Source organism: Halichoerus grypus, chromosome 10 (assembly GCF_964656455.1).
Source record: "Halichoerus grypus chromosome 10, mHalGry1.hap1.1, whole genome shotgun sequence".
NCBI lineage: Eukaryota > Metazoa > Chordata > Mammalia > Carnivora > Phocidae > Halichoerus > Halichoerus grypus.
In genome coordinates this window covers 69,508,589-69,522,043 of record NC_135721.1, presented here as the reverse complement: position 1 = coordinate 69,522,043, position 13,455 = coordinate 69,508,589, and positions in this window count along the sequence as shown.

The following is a 13,455-nucleotide window of genomic DNA, read 5'->3' as shown; positions in this document are numbered from 1 at the left end:
TCTTAGACACCATGTTTTCCTCCAGCTAATATCTTGTGCCTCTGATAGAGCTTAAGTGTATACAGGCATGACAGTCATTGCCCTCTGTGTCCAGTATGTGTTTTTAGCTAAAAAAATTTCACCCACAGCCCCTGTTTAAGAAAGAAAACTTGGCTCAGGGGCTGCCACTGATTGGAAGAGTAGATATTTTCCCAAAAGGTGGCCCCATTCCTAGGCTAATCAGTAAGTCAATAGGTGTTCTGTTGCAAAGTCATTAAAAGAATTTTAAGAATGATAGTTCATGTTATTAGCTACCTAATTAGGTCAGGTATCTATAGAATTTCGGTAGGAAAATTTTAGAAGATTTTTAGTTAGGAGGAAGCATCATGGAGAAGAAGATATGAAGTGAGGGGAAACATGGTTTCTGTGAGAGCGAGCCACAAATATCCAAAGCTGTTTGGGATTCAAAATTCTAATTCCTTAATTAAAGTCTCATATTTTAAAGATGTCTTGGGTCTCTTTTCCTTGCAAATGAAAGGCCCAATAATACAGAGAACATTTGGATCCAGAAGAAAGAAGTGTATACTTAGAGTTAGAATATGTGGGTTTGGATCCTGGTTCGTTCTTATTTAATAAATAAGGGAATTTAGGGGTGCCTGGGTGGCTCAGTCGTTAAGCGTCTGCCTTTGACTCAGGTCATGATCCCGGGGTCCTGGGATCGAGCCCTGCATCATCAGGCTCCCTGCTCAGCGGGAGGCCTACTTCTCCCTCTTCCACTCCTCCTGCTGTGCTCGCTCTCTCACTGTCTCACTGTCAAATAAATAAATAAAATCTAAAAAATAAATAATAAATAAGGGAATTTGGACAAGTAACTTAGTCTCGTGGGACTTAGTTTTCTATATAATACTACTTTTACGGAGGCTGTGAAGAGGAAATGAGGTAATGTTGTGTGGCAGTGCTTGGTAAATAGTAGCTGAATGGTAACTTCCTCCCCACCCAATATTCTGGTTTTCAAAGATGGATCTATGCCAAAGAAAATACCCTTGGGAAGGGGTTACACTGGGTATTTAGTAACGAAGTAGGGAGAGGCCAGTTTGAGTCGCCATGTCCCAGAGTGGCTGAGGAAGGTTAAAGATCAGGATGGATCATGAGTCTGGTTGCCTGATAGATGAGTTTAGCTGATACACTTATTTCCATGGACCTGAGGCATGTTTATTTAAAACTCTTTTCTGGGGGCGCCTGGGTGGCTCAGTTGGTTAAGCGACTGCCTTCGGCTCAGGTCATGATCCTGGAGTCCCGGGATCGAGTCCCACATCGGGCTCCCTGCTCGGCAGGGAGTCTGCTTCTCCCTCTGACCCTCCTCCCTCTCATGCTCTCTGTCTCTCATTCTCTCTCTCACAAATAAATAAAATCTTAAAAAAAAAAAAAAAAAATAAAAAAAAATAAACTCTTTTCTGAACCACAGAGTTCACTAAAGTCCCAAAGCCAATATATGAGGGAAGAGGGGGTTTGAGTTTCTCAGAAGAAAAAGCAATGTCAATCCAAGCCTGTTTATAGCAGTGATGTCTGTCTATATAAACCCACAACTGGATAGAATCTCAAGTCACTAACATAAGTACATTCTTGTTTTTAACCCTGGTTCTTTTGTGCAATCCAAGTTGTTGTTTGCCTGATTTCTCATGTAGCTGTGGGAAAGGTCAAAAACAATTTTTTATTCTGCTAGAGGAACTAGTATAAAGTGTCCTTTCTGATTGGTTGAAACCTACCTAACAGTTTTCCTTCACATCATACCTCTGGAAAATCGATGAGAACTTTGATTTGGAGGTTGAGGCTGGAGCTGAAAGCCAGAAGGCAGAAAAGCAGACCTAGTTCTAAATCTGGAATTTTAAATCAAGAGTCAGGTTAGAAAAGCACAAATTAGTGGTCATCCTTATGCGCGCTGCATTTCAAACAAGCCACTTTGCCTCTGTCTAAGCTGCTGAGTGTGGTGGCTATGGACTTAATGCATGCTTCTTAGAAAACTGGTAACTTTATATTCCTTTTTTCCTCCTCAGTCTTATCCAAGGCAGTTTGAATTCTAGGTGTACCTTTTTAGGTTACTACTGCTTCCTTCCCCCAAATTGAGATTATAATGATTGCTGGGAGAGACAGAAGTGATGTTCTTCTAGGAGAAAAAAAGGAGGAAGTCTTGAGGATTCATTATAACCCAGTAGCACAGTGGTTTTGAATATGAATTTTAGCCCTCAGGCAAACTTTTGCAAAGGTTCATCTCCTTGGCATAAAATTTCTCTCCATTACACAAGTCTTTCCTATACTCTGGCATATCTTGTATCTCCAAATGATAGAATTTTAAGATTAAAAGAATCATCTAATTCATGTCTATCCTTGCTTAGATGAGACAACTAAGGCACAAAGAAAATAGTATATCCCCAGATATTTGGAGGCAGAGCAGAACTATATTCCAGGGTTCTTAACTCTCTTCCAGAGAGGTTGTCTTTCACAAACCATGCTGTCTCTGAGGCTGACTCTTCCAACTCTGCAGGAGACTATGCTTTTATTTTCCATCCCACCCCTCTCTTTGTGCATGCCAGAGGCCCCTCCTGCCTTAACTCTGTCAAACTCCTCATCCAAGCAGGGGACACTTACATAGATATCATCCCAGACTCTCCTTTCTCAACCAAATATGTGGTTCTTAACCTGGATTACTTATTTAGTTTTAGGGGTTATAAACCTTCTCAAATTTCATGCAGAAGTTTGTGCCTAAGTGCCCTCTGTGTAGAGAGTGCACAACTTTCATCGAAGAGATTAAGAATTGTGGCTTTAAAATATGAATTGTAGGGGCACCTGGGTGGCTCAGTTGGTTAAGCGACTGCCTCCGGCTCAGGTCACGATCCTGGAGTCCCGGGATCGAGTCCCACATCGGGCTCCCTGCTCAGCGGGGAGTCTGCTTCTCCCTCTGACCCTCCTCCCTCTCATGCTGTCTCTCATTCTCTCTCTCACAAATAAATAAATCTTAAAAAAAAAAAAAAATGAATTGTAGCCACTGTTGGCTCTCCTGAATCTGATGAATGACACTCTTCCTAAGCTGTTCCGTTAAGATACTGTGTGTCCGTTAGATACAACAAAACCTTCACAGGGAGATACAGGTATTACATGGTTCATCAGTTGCTATTGAAATGTCCGGTCCTAAACATTTCCTACAACTATGTCCTACTTTTTGTATCTCGTGGTAGTTGGCACCTTGTTTCCTGATGACGGTAGATGGCAGGCACAGAAGGCAGAAGAGGGAACAACACCAGAGGCTCAGGTACACACAGACTTTAACTCAAACAAGCCCTATCTCCGTGAAGTCTTTCCTGACAACACTTAGAAAGCAGCAAAGCTGGGGTGCCTGGGTGGCTCAGTTGGTTAAGCGACTGCCTTCGGCTCAGGTCATGATCCTGGAGTCCCTGGATCGAGTCCCGCATCGGGCTCCCTGCTCGGCAGGGAGTCCGCTTCGTCCTCTGACCCTCCCCCCTCTCAGGTGTTCTCTCTCTCTCATTCTCTCTCTCTCAAATAAATAAATAAAATCTTTAAAAAAAAAAAAAAAAAAAGAAAGCAGCAAAGCTAATCTGTTTCCTTAAATCATAGAAACTCTGATGTTTTCTACTTCTTCACTGCACAGAGCATAGTTAATTTTTATTCTTGGGCAAGAAAGTCCTCTGCACAATCAGTTAATTGACTATGCAAAATGGTAGAGCTAAGAGATGCAAGGAAAATCTCCCGTTCTCTCACTTGGCAGGTGAGATGACTGAGGCCCAAGTTACTTTCCACTGAGTACCTCATCCTCCTTTGGGAATAACCAAAGGACCAAATAAGATTACTTACCAGCTCAGATTTGAGTTTAATACAAATTCTCACATTGCTCACTTTAGTCAAATCATAAGGCTAAATTCAGGAAATAGGCAATTTGCTTGCATCAGAGGAAATGCTCATATAAAAAACACACTCACACAAAACCAAACCAAAACCATGGTCCCTGCGTCAAAAAACTCATAATCGAGTAATGGGGTTTATGCCTGGTATTTGTTAAATACTTACTATGTGTGGTAAGGACTTCCCTAAGCATTTCAGCTTTGTTATTTCACTTAATTTTCTTAATTTCATGAAATATTTTTAAAGTAAAACTTGTTAGGCAAATTGACCTTGGGCACATGTTAGAGTTTTATTAAGTTTGGTAACATGAGAACAAATAAAGATAAATTTTAAGATCACGGACAGAGTTAAGGTTGGAGAATAGAATTTATAGGCTCTACAGCAATGCTGCTCAATGTGCAGTCTAGGGATAAATGTCAGTCTGCAAGCTCCTACCTGTCTGAGACTAGGTAGGTAAAAAAAAGTGAGAGAAAGAGTTTAGGAACTTTTATAGGTATTTGATATTGCAGTAGCATTTAATGATTCGTCGGTGGCCTCATCTCATTGAACAAGGTATAGATCATTTTGTGTTTTAGACTTACTTGATGAATTGTTTGTGGTGGTGCACAGGTAAACTGGCTTTCAAGAAAAAACAAGGTAACAACAACAATAAAAAACCTTTTCTTTGTAGTGTTTGCTGATTTCTGGTGTAAAGACTCCCACCATGCCTGATTTCAAGCTACCAATGTAATGTTAAATATAGAAAATGTAACAGTTAGCTCTCTTGAGCCAACACAAGCGCTCCAGCACATCCATGGGTGGTGTGATCTGCATACTAGTCACGTACAATAGGACCACATATGAATCCACAACAGATTAGGGGAAAAGAGTCCTTCAGAAATGACAAGGTATATATTACCGGCTAATTGCACATTATTTTAAATCCTTCCTGTTTTTACTAGGTGATCTAGGTTAACCCTAGGACATGGTCATGCAGAGCCATTCTCCCCAAGTTGCCAGTTGTAAAGATGAGAACTTAGCGCACTTACCAAGACCCATTCTTTCTCCCTCCCCATTTACCCAACAGTTAATTTCACTTTAAATTTCACTGTTTACCTTATTGTCATTCAGCAGGTAACTTTTCACTGCTGAGCCAAAAAGTAAACTAACTGGTTGTCAGTGGCCTTTTTTTAATCTGGAGATTTATGACCTTTGATTCTGCTATTTTTTTTTTTTTTTTTGCTTATTTATTTGTTGATTTCCTAGCCTCCATTTTCTTTATACTGTCCTTCTAGGACACCTTAGCTTTCTTATCATTTTTTCCTCACTTAAAAAAGAAAAACTATTTTATTGAGGTATAATTGACAAACAAAACCTATAGATATTTAATATATACAACTTCATGTGCTTGGAGATAAGGCTACATGTGTGAAACCATCACTACAGTCAATGCCATAAACTTACCCATTACCTCCAAAAGTTTCCTCCCACTGCAATGCTTTTATTTTTGTTTTCTTTTGTTTTATTTTTGTAGTAAGACCACTTAACGTAAGATCTACCCTCTTAGCAAAATTTTAAATATACAATATAGTATTATTAATCATAGGCTCTATGTTGTAGAGTAGATCTCCAAAACTTATTTATTTTGAATAACAGAAAAGTTGTATCCTTTGATCAATATCTTCCCTTTCCCCCTCCTCCTAGCCCACAGCAACCACCATTCTCTCTGCTTCTAATGAATTTGACTACTTTAGATTTTCCACATAAGTGAGATCCTGTAGTATTTGTCCTGTGACTGGCTTATTTCTCTTAGCATAATGTCTTCCAGATCCAGCCATATTATCACAAATAGTGGGATTTTCTTTTTTTTATACAGCTGAATAATATTCCATTGTATGTATATACTACATTTTCTTTACCCATTTGTCTGTCAATGGATACTTCGGTTGTTTCATATCTTGGTCAATGTGAATAATGATGCAGTGAGCATGGGAGTGCAGATATCTCTTTGAGATTCAGGTGACTTTGGGGAGTTTGTGTTTCCCAGGTTAAGCTACTCAGATATACCTAATAATCTGTGTAGAACCTGAGTGAGGCAGTCCACATTGTGATTGGCCAGGTGTATTGAGTCCGTTCTGAATCTTTACCCTGGAGAGTCAAGGAGAGGATCAACCTTTCACTTTTTTCTTGCTCTAGTTTCTTCTTTGCCTCTGATCAAGACAAATAACAACAACAACACCACCAAAAAGTAGCAAAAGCACAACTTTATCAAAGATAAGGATGGCAAATGAGTACAAACTTTGGTCATTAAAGAAGAGCAAATGAAAACCACAAGGAATATTATTGCATATCTGCTGGAATGGATAAGATGCAAAAACCTACAGTAGCATCAACTGACAATATCAAGTGCAGGCCAGGTTGTGGAACACTGGGTCTCTAATACATGACTAGTGGGAATGAAAATAATACACTTTGGAAAATGGCTTGACAGTTTCTTATAAAGTAAAATCTACGCTTACCGTGTGACACAGCAGCAATCCTATTCCTAAGTATTTACCTGAGAGAATTGATGTTTTACACAAAAAGCTGAACACGAATGCCTATAGTAGCTTTCGTCATAATTGCCAAAACCCGAAAACATCCCAAGTGCCCATCAACTTGTGAATGGATAAAAAAATTGTGGTATATCCCTGTAGTGGGATACTGCCCAGCAATAAAAACAAACAAACAAAAAACAATAAAAAGTGAAAGAAGCCTGAGGCAAAGACTGTATGATACTGTAGGATTCCATTTATATGACCTTCTAGAAAAATCAAAACTACAGAGACAGAACAGTGAATATGTCAGTGGTTGTCAGTGGCTGGGAATTGGGGAAGGAACTGATTTCAAAAGGACATGGAGGAATTTGGAGCAGTGATGGAAATACACTGTGTTTTGATTCGGGTGGTGGATACATGATTAAATAAATTTGAAAGTGGATATTTCAGCTCCAGTCAAGAAGCCTTGTGATGACTGTAGCCCTAGCCATTGCTTGACTTCAACCTTGTGAGACACCTTCAGCTAGAACCACCCAGCTAAGGTACCCCCAGATTTTTGACCAACAGACACTATAAGATAAAAATTGCTTGTTTTAAGCTGCTAAGTTTTGGGGTAATTTGTTACACAATGATAGATAACATATATAAATACACATATAAACATAAATATCTATTATTTGTTCTATCTTTATTAGAACATAATCTGCATGGCCTTAGATCCACTAAAAGATAAACCCACTGTCTTGTTTTATTTTTATTTATTATTTTTAGAGATTTTATTTATTTATTTGACAGCAAGAGAGACAGCGAGAGAGGGAACTCAAGCAGGGGGAGTGGGAGAGGGAGAAACAGACTTCCCGCTGAGCAGGGAGCCTGATGTGGGGCTCGATCCCAGGGTCCTGGGATCATGACCTGAGCCAAAGACATTCGCTTAAAGACTGAGCCACCCAGGCGCCCCACTGTCTTGTTTTAAACAGAATACTTACAATCTAAATCTGAAACATTATCCTTTGTATTATTTCTGTTTACTTTTTTCTTATGATTGCCTTTTATCTGCCTTACCTAAAGGGCCTGTGAAAATGATTCCTCCATAACTAAGAGAAGGACTTCCTTCAAAATAAATTGCAACATTTATCATAAAAGCCTATAGTTTTAAACTGCTTATAATTTTAAAAATGGCAGTTCATTTGTTCAATAACCACTTTTTGAGCACCACCTCTGTGCAAGACATGAAGCCAGGGACAGAAGCTATGCTAGTGTAAGACATAAGTGTAGTCTTCACCTTCATGGATTTGCTTGCAGCCCAGAAGGGAAAAGAGACATTAAATTGAATACAGTTGTGATGAAACACCATGAAGGGACATGTAGGATTCAAAATTTTGTTTCAAAATATCTTAGAGTCTCCATTGGCATCTCTGTATACAGGAAAATCTTAATTGATTCCTGACTATAAAACATATTTACATTTATAATTGTAGACATTTAGAAGAACAAAATGCTCATTGTAGTAAAACAAATGAAAAAGTCAAAAAGGTTTGGGGGAAAAAAGAAAGGAGAAAATTACTGGAGATGACCTTGTGCCGTTTTGAATCTCCTTTATCCATGGAGGCATTCCTCCCTTTTCTTTAGTGGGAGGAACTGAATCTGTAGCTGACCCTGCATATGAGATTCCTCATAAGCACCAGCTGCTATATTGTGACCTACATCCTGCCCACACCTTGGATCAGATGAATTAGATATGTTTATCCTTCTGTTTGCAGCCACATGGGTCTACTAAAAGCAGCCAACAGCCATTTCAAGGGGCCCTGAATGGCCTTGAAGTTGTTTATGGGGTTGGTGTGAGCTGGTACAGGATGATGAGAAATCAAAGGGGCGGTCGCCCTGGGACTGAGCTGCTGTTGTCTAGGCAACTTTATTAAGAACCTTCTATTCCTCGGAAAATGAAGCCTAAATTAACTCTCGAGTTCTTAGAAGTAAGGCTTTCCGTTTATGAACTGGTCTTTGGCATTTGGGGACTTCCTAGTCTCTTTAACTGACTCATTTTCACTTTGTTTGAGGCCCTAAAATATTCATTAAATGGTACTGGTTATAAAAGTCTCTTTATTCTTATGTTATGATTACAAACAAATTATTTCACCATTCAGATGCCAATCAGTATATTTCTAGAATGAGCATTAGCCCCAAGTTCAATGCTCAAAATTTGATTTGGCCTTCAATTCTAAGACCCTCCAAACACAAAACAAAACTCATAAGGTGTGATTTTTTTAAAAGCATGTCTCTTTACCTAAGTATAATGTGAAAAAATCATGTGCACTTCCTGAGTTTTAGCCGTGAAGCCTCACAGCCGTAACATACAGCATACAATAAATTATGTCCTGCATTTGGCATCAGAATACCTTCTTTCAATATTTCCAATATGAGGAATTTCTTCTTCAATGTTGGAACACACAGCTATTTGTTCAGTCGAGCAAGAGACAATAACAGTTAATCCTTACATAGGTACTTAGTGTTTAGGCACTTATTCATTATTTATTTTAGGCAGTTTGAAGATATTAACTCATTTAATCTTTACAACAGCCCTCTGAGACACATGCATTAGTGTCTTTATTTTATAGGCAAGGATATTGAGGCCCAGAGAGGTTAAATAACTTGCCCAAGGTCATAAATAGTAAGTTTCAGGGCCAGCATTTAAACTCAGGCAGTCACACACAAGTCTATGCCCTTAATCACTCTTATAGCACTTTCCAAAGTGGTCAGCTTGTGCTTAGGAGTCACAGTATAGGAAATATTGCCATTTTTAAAACTGGAATTACACTTAGCACAACAAAATGCTCACACTTAAAAAGGTATATACAGGAACTAAGACGAAATTATAAAATTGCAGGCTACAGATTTGCACCTCCCTGATAGTTAATTTAGCATCAGCATTATTAAATTTCCCTCTGTGTGTGTGTGTGTGTGTGTGTGTGTGTGTGTGTGTGTTTGAAAAAGTAGAGGCTTTGAATTCCAGTGTGAATTTTGGATTCATTGTACCTATTGTTTCTCCTTTTATACTAGTTCCTAAGCCTTTTGCTTGCCTCATCTATAGAATTGGTCCATTATTCCCACTGCAAAGTTCAAAGGAGCTAGAGTATATGAATGCTATGTAAAATATAAAGCAGGAAGAAGTTCAGGGATTGGTTTTTATTCATATATTGAGAAGGTGACCACTTATCTATTGTAATTTGAAATCTTCCAATGTCTTGGTTTCTCTAAATATTTTTCATCCTATTCTTTTTATAAGTGCTTGAAATCCCACATTAATGAATGAATCTTTTAAGTTTTGAAAATTTTATTGGGAAAAACTGATTGTTTAAATACTAATGGGAAGCATAACTCTTAAAATTTTTCTGCTAATTCTTTGGGGATCACCCAACAGATGCTAGGCTATCTGCCCCTGTGGGAAGGAGATAGGCACCAGGTCAGGAAAAGGGTGATAGGGCATAAACACTTTGCAGATAGTATATTGTTGCTAAACCTCAGCCTTGAAAGACAAATTTCTGTGCTCTTTTATTAATGATGTTGTCAACAATTATGATAATCTTTACAATTCTCTTATAACAAGTTTGAGTGCAGTACCCTTATTATTAGAATCCTATTTCTGTTCATTTATTTATGCTTTATATATTGAGCACCCAGTCTCTATTATACATTGTTTAAGATGGATCACATACATGGTAAGACAATGCCTGATGAAAAATAGGGAATTCAGACCATAAAGAGGTGATCACTGCACAGTATGATGAGGGCTGAGAAAGGTGGTAAGCACAGCATGCTCCTGCATCACATTGGAGGAAAACTTACCAATGCCTTTGGAGGGCAGGGTTGGTTTCCCAGAGAAAAGGCTATCTAACCAAGGAACAGAAGCAGAAGAAAGAAGCTGTGGTGGGAAGACAGGTAGGAGATTTGTGTTTCAGATCAAGGGAATGGTATATTTGATGATTCTGAATAGAGATAAAGCAATGCAGATTCAGAGAACTGAAAGGTATTCTAAAGATCTTGAGCATAGAATGTGAAGGTAAGAATTGGAATCAAAAAGGTAAATGAAGGTCAACAAAGGCCTTGTAACTCACATTAAAGAGTGAGATTTTATTCGTACTTGTATCAGGGTATTGAAGTGGGAAGCTGGACCAGATTTTGCATTTTTGTGGTTCTAGACCCTCTCAGATCTCATCTTCTACAACTTCCCCCTCACTCTCTGTGTTTCAGCTGGGCACACTCCCACCTTGTCTCCATGCACTGGCATTCTACTTAAATCAGTCTTGCCCCAAGATCCCCATCCCCTCACTTCTTTTAAGTCTTTGTTGAAAGATAAGCTTCTCAATCAGACCTTCTTTATTCACCCCGTATTTATAATATCAGTCCTCCTTCCTAATATTCTCTACCCTTTGCCTCCAGCTCCCTCCCCCTTTCATAGTATTTGTCAATATCCAATATACTATGTAATCTATTTATATCATCTATTTACCTGTCCCTCATCCACCCCTACTAAAATGTAACCTCCTTGAAGGCAGGGATTTGAGTTTATTTTTATATCCTCAGCACTTAGAACAATGCCTGGCACATAGAGAAGGTAAAACATACATACCTGCTAAATGAAAAAATGGAAGATTTTTAGAGTGGTCATTCTAGCCTTAGTGTTGAGATAGGATTGGTGGCAGGGCTGCAACCAGGAAGGCCAGATGGAAGATTTACAGAAATCTAGACAGGGGCATGATGGTGATCTATATGACTGATTCTAGAACTTTTTAGAAAATAAGATGAATAGGGTTTGGTAATTGATTGGGAATAATGGCAGTAGAATTGGTGGTAGGGTATTGATAAAAGGAAGGAATAGTTAATACTGATGCCTAGGTCTGATAGATGGAGTTAATTGTAGAGTAAATATTTATTTCCGTCCCCATTGATGTTGGCTTTGGCCATGTAATTCACTTTGGCTGTAGACTATTAGCAGAGCAATTTATGAATAAGAGCCTTACACATCCTTGGGCCATTTTGGCTGGCTCTTGCACTCTAATAATGTGGTATCTGAAGGAAATGCTCAGGATAGCTATTTGCCTTTTCAGCCTGGGCCCCAGAATCTATACATGTGCTGTAGATCTGGACCCAACCTGTAACTAGAGGCAAGCTAGTTGATCTGCAGTAGGAAGCAGAGCTGCCCAGCCAAGCTCACACAAGATCAGTCAATGATAGTTAACTTTTAGAGTACAGGCATGAGAATAAATATTTGTAATTATAAGCCACAGTTTTGAGGTAGTTTGTTAAGCTGTTTTATTATGGCAATAGCTGACAGATACTGGCTGTTTTGGGCTACTTGGAAGACTGTTGTGCCTTTTATAAAGATAAGGAAACAAGAAAAAGGAGCAGATGGAGGGGTCAATATATTAGTTTAGACTTAGATATGTCATGTTTGACGTACCTACGTGATACCCAAGTGCTTCAGTCCAGTAGGTAGAAAGATCATTGTATCTGTGCCCATGAGTGAGAGCTGATCAAGAATTATGATATTTGGGAATCATTACCACCTAGAAAAGGATGGCAGCAATGACAGAGGGCAGAATGGGATCCTAGGACAGAGACCTGAGAGGCATTTCATTTTATAAAGGACATTGAAGGACCCTCAAAAAGCTAATGTTCATAAGTGGGTTAAAGGCAGCCGGGCATAGGTGAGAGCAGCATGTTATCCAGTCCTGGATTAGGGGCTGGTTCAGCCGGTGTGTCCCCTACCTCGTGTGCAGCCCCAACTAACAGCCTCTCTGAGTTTGCTTGCATTCTGTTGTCCACATCTTCCACAGCTCTCACTAGAAACAACAATAGCCCCAGAGGACTCAGAAGACCATTTTATGTCACCCCTTCCCAGGCCATATGCAATGGCCATTTCTGAACTCTTCATTATGGAAACACATAACAAGTTACAAGTTCCCTCTGATTATCGAGAAGGGCAAGGAAGGACAGAAGTGTTCTTCTCTGCTCAATGATCCGTGCAGCTCAAGCAATATCCATCGTTGGCAAATTCAAGGCAGAGATAAGTTGAGATGTACAGCCCAGCAGCTCTCATAAATGAATTTAGTTCAAGCTGAATTAAGGTGATCTGTGAAAATGTGTTCCAAAACGATTCTCTTTAATATTGGAGACACCAAATCATTCTGAAAAATGGTTTAGCACTTTTGGTAAATGTTTCTATTATAGCCTTATAATTCTATAGAAGTTAGACTAGGAGCCTCTAATGAGCTTATTGAAATGGTGAACACTAAATGCTATTTAATATTTGCTGTCACTTTTCTGAAGGCAAAAAGACCTCTTCTTTCTGTTTTTGCTGATTGCTCTCAGCTAAATTGTGAATGGGTAAAAAGACCATGTTTACCAGCATGGAAAAAACAATCTGTTGAAATTACAAATGATTGTTCTTGGTGAGGAGGTGTGATGGCATTTGAGAGAGACAGGGCCTTTTTCTGCTGGAGAATTCTACCAGCAGCATTTTCAGATTTTATGCGAAGAATCAGTCAGGCTTCTGACTTCTCTTATTGCTTACTGACCAACCTTATGCAAACTCAACTCAGAACTTGCTGAATCCCAGTTCACAAAGTGCTGCAGGAGGTGAGGGACATCAAGGAAGCCAGAGAAGGTTTTCCAGAAGGGCCACATGTGGAGGAGACCTGAAGGAGTTTAATTTAACTGGCCACTGGAGGAGAAGGATTAGGTCTCTATATTCAGTACACTGGGGAGCCATTAAGTATCTCAAGCATTAGGGTAACATGGTAAGTTTAGTTTTGGAAGTGATCACTTGGGTAACTGATTGAAAGGAAGCAAGCGCTTATAAAGGTGATCAGTTAGGAGGCTATTGCAGTGGAGCTGTCCAGGTAAGACATACTACTAGGTTGGATTAGGGTGAGGATGGTGGCTATGAACATGAGAAGATATATTTGAGAGATAATTAGAAGGTAGCCTAGCTAGAACTTGGAAATGAATACAGAATGATGAAGACAGAGTTTGTAAGAATCAACTT